The sequence below is a fragment of the Anolis carolinensis genome, chromosome 5 (genome assembly GCF_035594765.1).
Source record: "Anolis carolinensis isolate JA03-04 chromosome 5, rAnoCar3.1.pri, whole genome shotgun sequence".
NCBI lineage: Eukaryota > Metazoa > Chordata > Lepidosauria > Squamata > Dactyloidae > Anolis > Anolis carolinensis.
Genome location: NC_085845.1, coordinates 67,768,304 through 67,785,122, shown reverse-complemented (window position 1 = coordinate 67,785,122; position 16,819 = coordinate 67,768,304). Strand labels below are relative to the sequence as shown.

The window sequence follows — 16,819 nt, the reverse complement described above, 5'->3', positions numbered from 1 at the left end:
GCCCCCGGGATGATGGTGCCACAGGCACGTGGCTAGTTCACCTTACGGTTGGACCGCCTCTGCCCATGCTCCAAAACAAAACCCACCCTGGAAGTGACTGTGGGCCTCTATTGGCCCTCCAATATGATTCTATGGTATGCTTTTGACCCAAATATAGTCAAAATATAGGATTATCATTATCCACAGGTTTAGATGTCCATGCAGATTTTTGTGATGTATTCCCCATGGGTATTAGTGTTATACAGTAAGAAGAATGTCCATCTGAAAGAAAGATACCACTGTTTTGTCGAGAATGTACAATAGAAATAGTTTCAGAGAACACATTAAAAGGAAAGTCCTGAACTGATGTTTCATTTGCCATATGTGCCAAATATTATGTTTTCAAACTAAAGTATAATTATTTTGTCCTTTCAGAGTATCTGCACTATGAGAAAGACACTCACGTATAACCTCTTAAGTGGCTGAATCTATAGGGACAAAATGCTCCCTCCTAATAGCATTTCCCTCTCACAAATGCACACTGAGTGGCCTAGTATTATCTGCCAGCTGTGGGCAAAATGAGAAGCAATTAAGAACATTAATCACGGCTCTGAAAAATGGGCTCCCTTTCTAGGCACTCAAGATCTCACAGATACACATATGCTGTTCTCAGTTTTCTCCTCACAAGATATCACACATCAGCTATTAAATGTTTCCATTGAAAAAGAAAGCCATTAACTTCACTCAGAGTCTAAAGGAAGTAACTTGATGTTGCAGTAACTTGATGACCAAACTTAGGCTGTCATACTTTTGCCACATCATGGGATGATAGTCCTTGCTTAAGGGGGATGCATGCAATAGGAAAAGAGGAATATTCAATCAGAGAGGCAACAGCCATGAGCCTTCAAGATCTGAGCAAGTGCTATTGAGAAGTGGGTGATTTGGAGATTTCTCATTCATAAGGTTGTCATAAGTTGGGGTCAACTGGAAGGCAATTAGCAACAACAGCAGCAATTCAAATCCAAAGTAGTCAGTAGAAAATAGGAAAACTTGGATGGAAAAAAGAATAATCAGATTAACAAGTGTATAAAAATGACTGTGAAGAAGCTCTGTAAGGAAGCTGAGATTGTTAGTTTTTTTTTAATTCAATTACCCCTTCTACATTTATCTATCAATCAGAGTATTAGAAGCTGTGCACATGTGCATGTGTACATACATTGCTCAAGATCTCAACTTGGTTGACTTTTCACAAAAAGAAGATAAATTTATGAAATCCATCAAGTTATTATCTCTACTAAGGCTTTTTTTTTTACTTGCCTGGATTCACACTTGCTTTCTACTATTTCTGGAGCTGTTACCATTTTGCACTGAAAGACAGCAAATTCTTTAACAAGTTGACTTAGAATAACCTATAGTTATTAATAGCAAAAAAGGATCTACTTTTGCAAGTGTTAGGAAGGATGAAAGCACATTCAGATAGAGTAAGACGACAAAAAGGGAGAAATTACCAGATGAGTACGAGTTTTCTTTGTTATCTAGTCATGTGGCATAGGGTCAAGTCACATTATCACTCTCTAACAACGCTTTTAAAAAATGGAGAGGGATGTTCCTGCCAAGAAATATGGAGTAAGGGAGAAACCTAGTTGCCTCCATAAACAGCACCATTTTATCTTAAAGTAGAGGTAACCTTGAAAGTATAGAGATACCTTATTCAGGTCAAGTTGTCTATGAAAGCTTTTTTCTCATTCTCCACAATAAGAATATAAGGGGGTGGTGGTTCTATATCTACACCTTCAAACACAGTTGTATTCAACTTAAAAACAAAACAAAAAAAAAAAAAACAAGGAGTATCAGGGAAAAGGTTGGAAACCCTAATTCAGAACTAAAACATCAACCCAAATCCAGATTTTAGAAAATTAAACAATCATTGCTCTGGGTCTTGTGGGAAAAAATTGTTACCATATTTCTTCAATTGTAACATGCCATCAATTGTAAGATGGTACAGTCACCAACAACAAAAATACATAAGATACACCTGTGATTCTAAGATACACCCCATTTTAGAGATGTTTATCTCAGGGGAAAAGTGAGGCTTAGAATTGAAGTAATACAGTGGTTTCATTTTCCTCCAGTACTATTTCAAGGTCTAAAACAGAGTGGGGAAAGTTCAGAGAGTGAATGGCCTCCTCCATTTCACTCTCACTCTTAAAATAATTTAAAATACTATTTGCTTCAACAGATGTTTCCATGAAAGGCAGTTTTGTAATTTTGCAGGATAATAGGTAGAGTTGTGCACAGAAACCATTTCCTTCAGTTTCATCCACTCTTTCGTTACTTTTGTTCCTTCAGTAGCATGTAACGGGAAGGTCCTTCCCCCTATGAAAATCAGCTCAACACAAAAGCAAGTGGGAGCTGATCTTGAGTAAGCTTTAAGAGCTTGTTTGTCTCCTTTAAATGCCTTGGGAAAAGAGTGTGTGTGGTGTACAGGCCCAGGAGAGAAAGTATGGTGCCTGTCTGCAGCTGAGCATCTCTCCTCTAGAGTAGATATGTAAAATGCCTAAAATGATGGGAAGGGGAGCCTGGGGACCCCCCACCCCCAATAATGGGCTGATAGAACACAGCTCTTTTGGCATCCAAAAACAAAAACAGATATCTGCCCTCCTGATTTTGGGAACTCCCAAAAAATGGATCAGAGCCCCCACCTAAAGCCAGGACATGAAACAGGTCAAGGTTTACCCCAAATGCATGACCCTAGTAATAGTACTCCAAACTCTATGGAAAGATCCACAAATGACACTTCTAGTTTCTATCATATTTTTTAATTTTGTGGGAAGCAGTTGTAGCCTTATTGCAATATGATTATAAAATTACCTAAATGGAAATTACCTGTGATTGGAGAAATTCCTATTTCCAGCTCTGCAAAAATAATTGGACAAAGTCTGCATTGTCTCAGAAAGACCATATTGATTTTTTCTCTGCGTAAGACATTTTAAAAATTCATCTACTACTGTCTCTTTCACAATCTTCCCACTTTTTAAAGAGTTCATGGGGCTGTTGCTTTAGCAATTTTTGTGAAAAGAAAATTGCCCCAGAAGGGATTTTAAAGCCACTAAGTTTTGATTTCTGTTTAAGAAAAGTTCTTTTGATGGATGAGGCCATTTTTGTTGAAGGGAAGAGTGGGAGAGACACAATTTTACTCAAGTGAAAAAGACAATTTTATTTTCAACGTCATGAACTTTTTAAAGCAAAGATGTTTTGCAGGTGCCAGTGGCTTTGAAGAAAGACCTATTTCCCATGCTACCAGAATATCAGCCTGAATTCAATTAAATAATCATAACTAGACTAAAGTCATTGAATCCGTTGTTGAATTGTAAATCAAAAATTGTCAAATTGCATTGAAATTTGAGAAAACCTTTAAACAGGTTTAAAGATGATTTATGTGATGACTCATGGGCCATGTAGTCCCGTTCCTAGCGCTGTTGAGACAGATGAAGAGGAAAACTTGGTTTTTCCACCGTTTCAGCCAGAATTGGAACTTTCCCAGCCAGAATTGGAGCCCTTGCACCTGCAGGAGGTTTGCCTTCCAGAAATCTGCCAAACAAGCCCTGAGTCAGAATCTCCCCCATTTTCTCGCCGTAGTTATTATCAACAACAAAAAGGAGTTCAACAGGCTAATCGCAGAAGCCTGAGAATCGCAGCCAGGCATTCAGCTGATTAAGACTGCTTTCATGAGAACCTTTAGGGAGTCATGCATCTGGACACAGAGATTGACTTTCGGTTCTGGTTCCCCAGAGAAGTGTTCTTTGGTGGGAAAACAAGACCCTATTTAGGCTCCTTGCCCCGTAGGAATCTTGCGGAGTCAATTCGTCAGCTACCGGAGTAGGTTGTGTGTGGACAGCGCTACTCCCGTTTCCAAGCCTTCGTTCCTGTTTCCAAGCCTTCGTTCCTGTTTCCAGCCTTGTTTTGCTTCACGGACCTTGCCTTGCTACCTAGGACTCAGCCTTGCTTTCCAGGACCTTGCCTTGCTTCCCGGACCTTGCCAAGTATTTACCACGGATCTTGTCCCTGTTCCTCGTTCCTTGTTGCCTTGAATCAAGCTTTGTGTACCAAGAATCAAGCTATTTCCTTGCCTTGCCTAAGTTTCATGGACTAAAGGACCTTGTCATCTCCCCTCACTCTGCTTGGCAAAGTGAGTGTTTCGGTTACTGGATTACAACTTTGGACCTTACTATTTCATATTGGACAGTGTTTTCCTGGACTATATTTGACCTTTCCTGAAAGGTCATCTTCTGAACTATATTCTACACTTATTTTTATTGCCTTTACTTATTTCCTTAATAAAGATATTAGATAGATTCTGGCCTCTGTGTATTGTTATTGGTGCTCTGCAGCCTGGGTCGTGACAGTTTGACTCCGCCACCCTAAGCACCAATTAACCTAGGCCAGAATGTCTACCGGAGCCGGACCGGGTGACCAGCCACTCAGCTACACCATCGACAAGGATGAAGTGGACCGCATCCGAGATAAGCTCAATGCGCAGGACGGAGAAATAAGGGGATTGAAGGAACGCGGGGTCCGTCTCCCGGCCATGGCGTTGCCAACCAAGTTTTCTGGAGAAGCTTCTAAGGTTCATGTTTTCCGTCGCCAATGCCAGGCTTATCTAGAGGCCCGTAATGCCGAGTTTCCCCAAGAAGACATCAAGGTGGCGTGGATTTACAGTCTCCTAGACGGGCCAGCGGCCAACTGGGCGACGACACTGTTTGACCAAGTCTCCCCACATCTGAGGTCAGCACAACACTTCCTGGATCACCTTAAGGCGACTTGGGGAATCGAGGACAATTTGGAGGCGGCCGGCCACAAACTCCGGCGCCTCTCCCAAGGGGACAGACCTTTGTCCCAGTACATAGCCGAGTTCCGAGTGCTGGCCCATAACACCGGCTGGAACGACATAGCCCTCAGAGGACAATTTCGGGAGGGTCTCAACATCGAGATGCTGGAGGAAATCTCCAAGGTGGATCCTCCACACTCTCTTGAAGGACTCATTGATCAATGTTTACGAGCTGAAGTCATGCTGGCCAACAGAAAGCAATGGATCCGAGGCCAGAGCGGTAGGGCTGGAGCGAAACCTCCCGCTCCCACCGGCATCCAGCCGCGTCCAGTGTGGAGACCCCCGCCACCAGCCCCATACCTCAGAGGAAGCGAGGAGGTGCCGATGCAGCTGGGCAATGTGCGTCCCAGGTTGGATACTGCCGAGAAGGCCCGCCGCCAACGCCTGAATCTCTGTTGGTACTGCGGAAACGGGGGCCACTTTGCCAGAGAGTGCCCAGCCAAAGGAAAGCCCGCCGCCCGTCTGGCGGCGGCGTCCTCCACGGAGACGAAGACGTCTGTGGCGGCTGGCGCAAAGCCGGCGGGGGAAGCCAGCGACCGGGCGTAGAGAGGCTCGCCAACCCGGTCAAAAACCCCACTCAAGAGCCGCCAACCGGGGTCCTATTTCTCCTAGTGGTCACCTTGTGGTCAGCGAAAAAAGGACCCGTCATGGTCCATGCCATGATAGACTCAGGAGCCACAAACAACTTCATTGATAGAGAGTATGCCGACTCTCTGGGATTACAATATCACGATTTCAAGAACGCCCGTGTGGTGCAGGCCATAGATGGCCGCCCCCTCAAGACAGGTCCAGTAAGCCAATGGTCAGAACCCACCAGAATGTGGATAAGGGAACACATGGAAGAGATTTCCTTTTTTGTTACCGAGGTTCCCCATTTCCCAGTGATTTTGGGAATTCCATGGCTGACCCTTCACGACCCAAACATCTCCTGGTCCAACAGAGAACTTCAGTTTGCTTCAAAATATTGCCAAAACCATTGTCTTGTAGCCAAGGTCTGCCATACCACAGACGCTGAACCCATCATCACTTTGCCCAAGAAATACTCAGACTTTTGGGATGTATTCAGTGAAAAAGAAGCCGAGAGACTACCCCCGCATAGACCTTATGACTGTGCCATTGACTTGGTGGAGGGGGCCCCGATCCCGCGATGGCACCTCTACTCCCTGACTGAACCAGAGCAAGAAGCTCTCAGGGAGTTCTTAGAGACAAACCTCCGCAAGGGGTTCATCAGACCCTCTCAATCCCCAGCCGCTTCCCCAGTGATGTTTGTGAAAAAGAAGTCAGGGGACCTACGCTTGGTGGTGGACTATAGGGCATTGAACAATATCACTAAGCGAAACCGATATCCCCTGCCTTTGATCTCGGATCTCTTAGACCGGCTTCGAGGGGCCAAGGTTTATACCAAACTGGATCTTCGAGGAGCTTACAATCTAGTTCGCATCAGGGAAGGGGACGAGTGGAAGACCGCCTTCCAGACTAAATTCGGTTTATTCGAGTCCCGGGTCATGAATTACGGTTTATGTGGAGCTCCCGCAACGTTCCAGCATTTTGTCAATGACATCTTTCAGGATTATCTAGACCGGTTCTTGATTATCTACTTGGACGATTTTTTGGTGTTTTCTAGATCACAATCAGAACATGAGAACCACGTTAGAATGGTGTTACAACAATTGCGGGATCATGGACTTTATGCCAAGCTGGAAAAATGCGCTTTTGACCTACAAGAGGTAGATTTCCTGGGATATCGTGTCTCGCCACTAGGGCTCACCATGGACCCGGCAAAGGTTGCAGCAGTATTGGAATGGCGGGCGCCAACCAACAAGAAAGAGGTGCAACGTTTCTTGGGGTTCGCGAACTACTACCGCAAGTTCATTCCAGACTTTGCCCGCTGGTCTGACCTAATCACCAGCTGCATCCGTGGGAAACAGCCTTTCCGCTGGACAGAGCAAGCAGAGAAAGGATTCCAGCAACTAAAGAAATTATTCACGTCCCAGCCAATCCTTCAGCACCCAGATCCTGAAACCCCTTTTGTCGTGCAGGCGGACGCCTCAGATGTGGCGATTGGGGCTGTACTCCTACAACCAGTGGGAGATCACCTTCACCCTTGTGCCTTCTACTCCCGTCAACTGACCGCACCAGAGAGAAATTACACTATTTGGGAAAAGGAACTTTTGGCCATAAAGGCAGCCTTTGAAACTTGGAGACATTGGTTAGAAGGGGCCAAATTTCCCATTGAGGTCCATACTGATCATCGGAATCTAGAGCATCTAAGAACTGCCCGCAAGCTAAATCAGAGGCAACAACGCTGGGCTTTATTCTTTGAACGTTTTAACTTCCAAATCCATTATGTAACCCCAGCCCAGACCAAGCAAGCAGATGCTCTGTCACGGAAACCGGAATATGCTGCAGGGCGCAAAGAGACCTTTGAGTCCCAACTGCTGCAGCCCGAGAACTTTGCCACGCTCACAGTGGGAAACACCAAATCCACTCCAATTGAATCAACTCCCTCTACTCCAGGACCCCTTTGTGCTCAGGAAATCAGGGCTAGTCAGCAAGCAGATGCCTGGGCTCAGGACCAACTTCGCCAAGGACTACATTTCCCCTTTTCACTTAAGGATGGGTTACTTTGCTATAGAAATCATGTCTACATCCCTCCAGGACCGGGCAGGGAAAAAGCACTTCGTCTGTGTCATGACTGCAAGCCAGCAGGGCATTTCGGACTACTTAAAACCATGCCTTTGATCCTAAGAGATTTCTGGTGGCCCAAGATCCGCAAGGATGTGGAAAAATATGTCAATACCTGCCCAGTATGCCAGCGCTCCAAGACAAGAAGGGAAAAGCCCTCAGGGCTTCTGCATCCCCTTCCTACCCCATCTCGCCTGTGGGAAATAATCTCTGCAGATTTTATCACTGATCTACCACCTTCCGGTGGATTCACCACGATCCTAGTGGTGGTGGACCTTTTTACCAAGTTAGCCCATTTCATTCCCTGCGATGGCCTCCCCACGGCCAAAGAGACTGCAGATTTATTCCTTCAACATGTTTTCAGATTGCATGGGTTGCCCAAGAGTTTGGTCACAGACCGTGGGTCCCAATTCACCTCTCGTTTCTGGAAAGCACTACAAAAACTATTGGGCATAGACTCTCGTTTATCTTCGGCTCACCATCCCCAAACGGATGGGCAAACTGAGCGCACCAATGCCACTTTGGAACAATACCTTCGCTGTTATGTGAACTACCAGCAGGACAATTGGGCTTCCCTGTTACCGCTGTCGGAGTTTGCCTATAACAATGGTGTCCAGGCTTCAACTAAAGAAACCCCGTTCTTTGCAAACTACGGCTTCCATCCACGTTTCTTTCCTTCTGTCATTGAAACCTCAGAAGTTCCCGCAGCAGAGGACTGGCTGCAGGAACTCACAGCGGTGCAACAACTTTTACTCCAGCAACTAGACCAAGCCAAGGAGGACTATAAACGCCACGCTGACAATCATCGCCAGCCGGGCCCCGAAATCAAGGTAGGAGACCGGGTTCTTCTGTCCACTGGTTTTTTGCCCTCCCATCGCCCTTGCCGGAAGTTAGATGCCCGTTTCATTGGCCCCTATCCAGTGGTGGCGCAACTTAACCCCGTGACTTTCAAACTTCAACTCCCGCGCTCTATGCGCATTCATCCAGTGTTTCATCGCTCTCTGCTCCTTCCGGCGGATGGAGTGCGCCCTGATGTAGACCGGCCGGCCCCCGCCCCTGTTTTGGTGGACGGAGAGGAGGAGTTCGAGGTTCAGGACATTTTGGATTCTCGCTTTCACCGCCGCCGCCTGCAATATCTCATTGACTGGGTGGGTTTTGGTCCCGAGGAACGCTCTTGGGAAGACGCTTCCACAGTCCATGCCCCCGATTTAACCTGCCGCTTCCATCAGACCTATCCCGCCAAGCCGCGGCCTCGCGCCTCGGGGAGAGAGTCCCAATTTGAGAGGGGGCTTGAGGAGGGGGATAGTGTGATGACTCATGGGCCATGTAGTCCCGTTCCTAGCGCTGTTGAGACAGATGAAGAGGAAAACTTGGTTTTTCCACCGTTTCAGCCAGAATTGGAACTTTCCCAGCCAGAATTGGAGCCCTTGCACCTGCAGGAGGTTTGCCTTCCAGAAATCTGCCAAACAAGCCCTGAGTCAGAATCTCCCCCATTTTCTCGCCGTAGTTATTATCAACAACAAAAAGGAGTTCAACAGGCTAATCGCAGAAGCCTGAGAATCGCAGCCAGGCATTCAGCTGATTAAGACTGCTTTCATGAGAACCTTTAGGGAGTCATGCATCTGGACACAGAGATTGACTTTCGGTTCTGGTTCCCCAGAGAAGTGTTCTTTGGTGGGAAAACAAGACCCTATTTAGGCTCCTTGCCCCGTAGGAATCTTGCGGAGTCAATTCGTCAGCTACCGGAGTAGGTTGTGTGTGGACAGCGCTACTCCCGTTTCCAAGCCTTCGTTCCTGTTTCCAAGCCTTCGTTCCTGTTTCCAGCCTTGTTTTGCTTCACGGACCTTGCCTTGCTACCTAGGACTCAGCCTTGCTTTCCAGGACCTTGCCAAGTATTTACCACAGATCTTGTCCCTGTTCCTCGTTCCTTGTTGCCTTGAATCAAGCTTTGTGTACCAAGAATCAAGCTATTTCCTTGCCTTGCCTAAGTTTCATGGACTAAAGGACCTTGTCATCTCCCCTCACTCTGCTTGGCAAAGTGAGTGTTTCGGTTACTGGATTACAACTTTGGACCTTACTATTTCATATTGGACATTGTTTTCCTGGACTATATTTGACCTTTCCTGAAAGGTCATCTTCTGAACTATATTCTACACTTATTTTTATTGCCTTTACTTATTTCCTTAATAAAGATATTAGATAGATTCTGGCCTCTGTGTATGGTTATTGGTGCTCTGCAGCCTGGGTCATGACAATTTATAGCTAGGATAGAGGGCTAGATATTTAGAAGAGATTTTAGTAGCAGGGAGGAGTGTCTTGGTAACAGTGAAGGAGAATGAGAGGTGGAATTGTTTCAAGAATGAAGGATTAAGTAGAACTTAAGGTTTTTTTTCTAGATTGAGTGCTGAAGAGACACAGCTAAAGAAATATATTAAAGAGAAATAACTGGAAAATAATTGAGAAAATTGTTTTCTTACTAGTTGACTTTTCTTTCTTTCTCCTTTCTTTTTTAAAGATTTTATTTCTTTTTTACATTTATATGGTCTTACTGAGGAACCCCAGTGGTGAAGTGTGTTAAAGCACTGAGCTGCTGAACTTGCAGACTGAAAGGTCCCAGGTTCAAACCCCGAGAGCGGCGTGAGCGGCCGCTGTTAGCTCCAGCTTCTGCTAACCTAGCAGTTCGAAAACATGCCAATGTGAGTAGATCAATAGGTACCGCTCCGGTGGGAAGGTAACAGCGTTCCATGCAGTCATGCTGGCCACATGACCTTGGAGGTGTCTACGGACAACGCCGACTCTTCAGCTTAGAAATGGAGATGAGCACTAACCCCCAGAGTCAGACATGACTGGACTTAACGTCAGGGGAAACCTTTATCTTTTATGGTCTTATTATTGTTGCAAATGTGAGTAGATCAATAGGTACCGCTCCAGTGGGAAGGTAATGGCGCTCCATGCAGTCATGCCAACCACATGACCTTGGAGGTGTCTACGGCTCTTCGGCTTAGAAATGGAGATGAGCACCAACCCCCAGAGTCGGTCACAACTAGACTTAACGTCAGGGGAAAACTTTTACCTTTTCTATTGTTGCATTTTATGTAGTTTGGGGAAATATCAAATAAAAATTTCAACTTGAGTTTGAAGGTAAAGTAAATGCATTTTCTCACATGACTGGGTGACTTTTCATTGAGTATGGGAGTAGACCTTCACAGTGCACCAAAGCCCAGTCACATTGTATAACTTGGACCTGCCCATAATAATTGTTTGCATCAACTACCTTTATTTTTAAGCTTTATTACAAAACCCAAACACTGTATTTCTTCAGTTCCAAGATGCACTTTCCCCCACATGAACATATCTAAAAATGGGGTACATCTTATAATTGTGGGTGAGATTTTTTCTGTTGGTATATTGAAATTAGTATGTGTCTTACAGTGAATGGTGTGTTAGAATAAAAGAAAAACAGTAACGAAAATAACAGGAGAATGATAAAGCTCTGCCATACACCTTAACTATATGGTGAGTTCACTTGGCAAAATAATGTATTAGTCTTGGGCTGCTGGAAAGCAAAGTTTGATTAGCAGCACCCCAGAATATCTTCTGCTTTTGAGGATACAGAGAACCTCCCTCAGATCTTTGTATTTTCCTTCAGCACACCTCCTTGTTCCACTTTCCGAAGTAAGACTTGGAAAGTTAAGTGACATATATTTCTATATTATTTTGATAAAATAATCTGAGGTCTGTTCAAGAATGTACCTTTCTCTTCCCAGATTAAAGAGAAAGACCCATAGATTGCAATTCAAGGAATCACATGATTATGGTTGCAAAATTATCACCACATGGATTACATTTTTCTATCTAATGCTGCTGTTCTGATAGCAAAACCTCTTTTGTTCACATGCAAAATGTCTGGTTAATTTTTTCCTCAAAAATGAGTGAATCATTTTTCATGTTTGTGTAATTTTTCATTGATGAATTAAAGAGGTTACATGGGTTGGATGTAGTCAAATCCAATAGGGAAAAATAATAAAATGAGAAGAGTAAATTTCTATTTACTTACTTACTTAGGCGATCCCTTGTTGTCGAAGTATGATGGCTTCCAAGTGTAGTGTCTTGGCGGTGGATAGGTAGGTGATTATGGCGCCCTATTCTTGGCCCGCATGTTCTTCCATAGTGAGGCATTGGTTTCCAGGTAGAAGGCAGCCTTGGAAGATACCTGTTTGAGAGTTTGTTTTAATGTATGGAGGTCTGTACACAGCTGATCAAAACACAGTCTTCACAGAGTGAGGGTCCCAACCAGTGGCATGGTTAACATGACAATGGTGGCTTCTCAGTCTGTTGCAGCCTTCTTCCGTCTCCACTGCTGTTGTAACATTTATCATGTTGTCTTCCACCTGATCCACCGTTGAGGTGTTTAGATTGTGCTCAGTCTGGAACCTCTTCTGCGACCCCTCCTTGGGAGTACATGGTTGCGATGGTTACACCTGCAATTTATTGGAACACACAAGCAACCTCACCATGACAAGATGGGTAAATATCTAAGAGAATAGTGGCTTAATTATTTTTTTGTTTTTAAACAACAAAATATTTTATTTACAAACTATATTGAGAGCCAACTTATTGCTACATTGGTAGGGCCACCAAGAACTGAATAAAACACCTGGAGGCCTTTCACAGTATACAATTATAGCACTACAATTCTAGATTAAGTGCCATAGCAACTTCTTATGGAATCCTTAGATTTATAGTCTGGCGAAGCATTCATGTTTTATGAATGAGAATTCTAAATATGCCAAATCCAAGGATTAATCAGGATGTCATGGTAATTAAACTGGAATCATAGTGCTATGACGGTGTAGAGTGAAAGGGTTCTCAACTTAACCACCTGCTGGTTAGTTATTTCACACATGAAGTGTATAAGTGTGAGAGAACGAAAATTATATTGAAACTGAGCTCTTCCCGACCCATGACTACAGCTGTATAATATGTTGTCAATTTCTTAAAGTTCCCTTCTTACTTTTACTTATTCTTTTGTTTTTACTTTACTGTCCTTTGGAAATGTTCATCCTATACTTCTTTATCCACTTTCTCCCCTTTGGGTCAAAGCTTCCTTTAGATTCTAAGTAAACACCACTGACAAAAAAAGATAAGAAGCAGAAGAGAGCAGTTTGCGGAGAAAACAAAAAATACAGTCTACTGTCCCTGTGGACACAAAATACAACAAAGATGAAGTGTCAATCACCAGCCAGCCTACATCTTCATCATCAGGCATTTCCTTTACTTGGACAAATGATAACTAAATAAAATTGTCTAAACAATACAACATGATTTATTATTTTTCACCATTTATCACAAATACCTGAGCTAATTAGATCAATAACAGATGTTTGGAATATTAAAGGCTCTCACTAATTCAGGCTGGAGCTATCTGCTAAGAATTTGAATTATCTGCTTTGAATTGGGTTATATGAGTCTACACTGCCAGATAATCTGGGATAAGCAAATAATTTGGGATCAGATCCTGGGATATAGGGCAGTGTAGATCCAGTGTCAGACTCCAGAAGATCAAACCTGCCTTTGCGCCAATTCAGCTAATGACTATGGGTGCATCTTCACTGTAGAACGTGTCACACTCCAAGGCAGAAATCTTTTTGACTATAAGCAACACACCAGCTGATTAAACAGCAAGCAGTTTTTTGTAAAATATATGTATAAAAGCAAACCAGGATAAAATAGTAAAAAGTACAATCCAAAAAGTAGCCAGTAAAGAATGTCTTTAAAGTTTCAGTTTAAATCCAAAGCATGAAACTGCAGAAATTACATGGAGAAAGGTAGGTGAAAACAGGAAACATAGCAAAACAAGACCATAGGCAAAACTTGGATAAAGTAATTCAAAAAGCAAACATTAAATCCCAAAGGCCAATTGAAACTAGAAAATATCCTTGGAAACACGGAGCACTTGGAAACAGGATCCTTGGAGGTAAAGCAAAGTTGCCTCGACTTGAAAACGAAAGCTACATGAATCAATAAAAGCTTTCCCCAAAATCCCAGACCATAAGAAATGCATTCTTTTTCCCTTTTGAGGCAGCTGACTGATCATTATCTCTTTTTTGTTGTAAACGAGCAGATCGTCTGAGTTTCTGAGAGACTTTTCTATCTTTACTGTAAAATTGCTTTCGGTTCAAGGTCATCTTCTCATTGCCACCTGGAGAAACAACCTCCAAGTCACTACCATACTGTAACTCTGCAGAACTCAGTGAAAGGTCATCCCCCTACAACTCCGCTGGCTCAAGCTTCTCATCTGAACCTTGCTCATTTACACTTAATTCCAGCTGCTCAGGCCTCTCATTAACATTTAATTCCTGCCCAAGCCCCTCAACTGAAGTATAATTTCCTTCATGAACTTCAGACTCAGGCTGTACGGTGGGAACAGACACAGATAGAATAGCCTGACATACAACAAAATTAATGTTGTTTGGCCCCACTTTAATGGTCATGGAATCCTGGGATGTGTAGTTTGGTGAGGCACCAGGACTTTTTGATAAAGAAGATTAAAGAAACTGTAAAACTACGGCTGTCTTAATTCCATAGCATTGAGATACGGCAATTAAAGTGATTTCAAACTTCATTAATTCCACAGTTTAGATCAAACTTTTTAGGTAGATGGACCATTCACAGTCCCTGTTGGGGAGCCAAACTATAGTTTGAAAAAAAAAATGAAAGAACAATGTAATATTTAAAATGAAGAACAATTTAAACCAACACAGACTTACCAGTGTTTCAATCGGAATTGTGGGCCTTCTTTTGGCTGTTAAGCTAATCAAGTTAATTAGGATTGTTGTTATTGTGTGCCTTCAAATCGTTTCAGACTTAGGGTGATCCTAAGACTTATGTTTAGAGCAGGGGCCGGGTAAATAACCTTGGAGTCCCACAGGTCTTAGTTTGGGTGGGCCCTGATCTAGATACACTCTGTGTTTCAGAAGATTCTAACACACTACAATCCTTGAATATCACCTAGACAGGGACATCAGAGCACGTTGCTGAGATTCCTTACCAAAATAAAGGAAAGCTAGAGATATTAAGAGAAAACTGTTTCTTTGTGGGGTTTTGTCATTGTTTGTTTGTTTTATTTGATTAGTGAATACTTTTTTTTGCTGCAAGAAATTACCCAGTGTGTCACTTGGAAAGTTGCTGTCTGTATAATAAAGGCTGCCAAATGTAAGAAAATGTGAATAGAATCAGATTTGGCAAACAGGCAGATCTGAAAATATGAAATCCCTGACATTAAATTGTATTTTTTCCTCCTGTTGGGAACATTGTTATAAGCATTATTTTCAAATAAGCAGTACTTTGCATAAGTAATATGTATGTATGCTCCGTATTATCTGATTTTATTACTTTTAATAATTCATTATCTTTATGCAAATCCTGTTATTTGATTTTATCTCACAATGATCCAAGGTCTAATGCAATAAATGTCTACTGCTGCTGCTATTTTTTTATTTATTATCACACAAGGTAAGCAAACAGGCATCTTGTGCTCATCCTGCTGCCGGTCTGCCTCTTCCCCACTATCCAGCAGCAAAACCCATCAATAACTGCCAATCTCACCATGTTCCTATCATTTACTTTGTATGGTGGGGTCATTCCATTTCTGTGCCAGTATGCTGATGGTAAAATAATGTCAAGCGGTGAGATTTTCCTCCTCTTCCACTCCCCTCCCCCTCCCCAAGCTATTTATTTTATATTTTACTGACATATTAGACATTTTGTTAGCCATTGCTGGGACAGAAAATTGCTTTACTTGTAATATATATATATATATATATATATATATATATATATATACACACACACACACACACACACACACACACACACACACACACACATACAGATCATTGGAAATGTGGAAAGGCAAGGTTATGAGAGTATACAGAAATACAATCATGGAATCATTGATTGGTAATTCAATTGCGTAGTTGCATAAACAAAGAGAGGTGTGATAATGTGTCCATACTAGAATGTGTTTGCTTTCATTGATTGTACGACTGCCATGGAATAGAGGCTTCTTGTGATAAAAATCCTGAATGGCATGCTCTGGATTCAAGGAATCATTTTCAGCAGAGGAATGCATAAACTTCAGATTTGTGGAATCTTTCTTCACTGAAACTTCAGTGGCCAAAAACTGAATTACATGATTGAATAATTCGAGATTTAGGAGTTTGTTCTGATTACCTGACATGAATGAAGCTCATAACCTTTTCCTTGTGTACTTGTGGCATGGAACAACAAATTGCTGTTCCTGGTTTGAAAGTGTCTGTTCCTGTTTAATTGCATACTACTTACTGTGAAAGTACTTGTTCCACCCCAGAAACTTCATTTTTCTGCCACAAACTTCATTAAACAAGTGAAGGATGAAGTTCTTCTTGCCAGAACAAAGTTTTCGCTTTCTACTCAACTGTCCCCTTTTTTTAAGGAACCAACCAATCAGGAACAAACATCTAAAACCCGGGAACAAACCCAGATAAACATTCCGTGTTTTCTGATTGCAGGGACATACAGACATTCAAAGATGCAGATTTTCAGCTCAGAATCAAGATATTCTCGCACCTGAAGATCTAGCGAATTAGTCATTTGTAGTGCTTCCTCCCGCATTTTGCGGGACTGGCATCTGGCTACCCTCCATTTTGCTGCAGAAGCTCCTGCAATAAAAGTACTGACTGGACGGGCCCTGAGACTGATCAGGACTGTTCCTGCCAAATCAAAATTGCTGCATCAGAAAACCTGCTTTCTTTATACCAGTCCTGCAGCTTGTGCGTGTTTGTATGTGTGTCTCTGTGTCTGTAGATAAAGAAGGGAATTTGAGAGAGTCTGTTGGGATTATGTTCAATCCTCTGCAGATGTAAAACTACTAAGAGGTTTATATTTATGATGTTAAATTGAGTCAGTCTTGAAAATAGATGGCTGTGAAGTGAGGGCTCTCCACCCATCGTTTGCTATAGCACGCTATAGCACGCAAGTGAAATTTTGTCAGCCCTGGAAAGTAATACGTTGTTTTCCCAGAGAGAATAAAGATTGAGAGGGAAGCTGTCAAACACAAAGGAGCAAAATAAAACCCACCATTTTGATTATCCTTGACTTCATAGATAAAGGGTTCAAATTCTCCCTTAATCATGGAAACCCACCCAACCTTGGGCAAGTCACAGTCTCAAACTCAGAGTAAGGCAACCTTCTTCTGAACACGTCTTATATAAAAAAAACAGACAC

General features: G+C 42.9%; 1 long non-coding RNA gene across 1 annotated transcript in view; it reads right to left on the bottom strand.

Annotated features, from left to right (window-relative positions):
- Window positions 1-15,296, bottom strand: part of LOC134299238 (uncharacterized) — a 55,167-nt gene extending 39,871 nt beyond the window's left edge. Inside the window, exon 1 of the long non-coding RNA XR_010006421.1 lies at window positions 11,610-15,296. This is a non-coding gene — a long non-coding RNA (uncharacterized LOC134299238). The remainder of the gene's footprint in view (window positions 1-11,609) is intronic.
- Window positions 15,297-16,819: the final 1,523 nt, after the last annotated feature.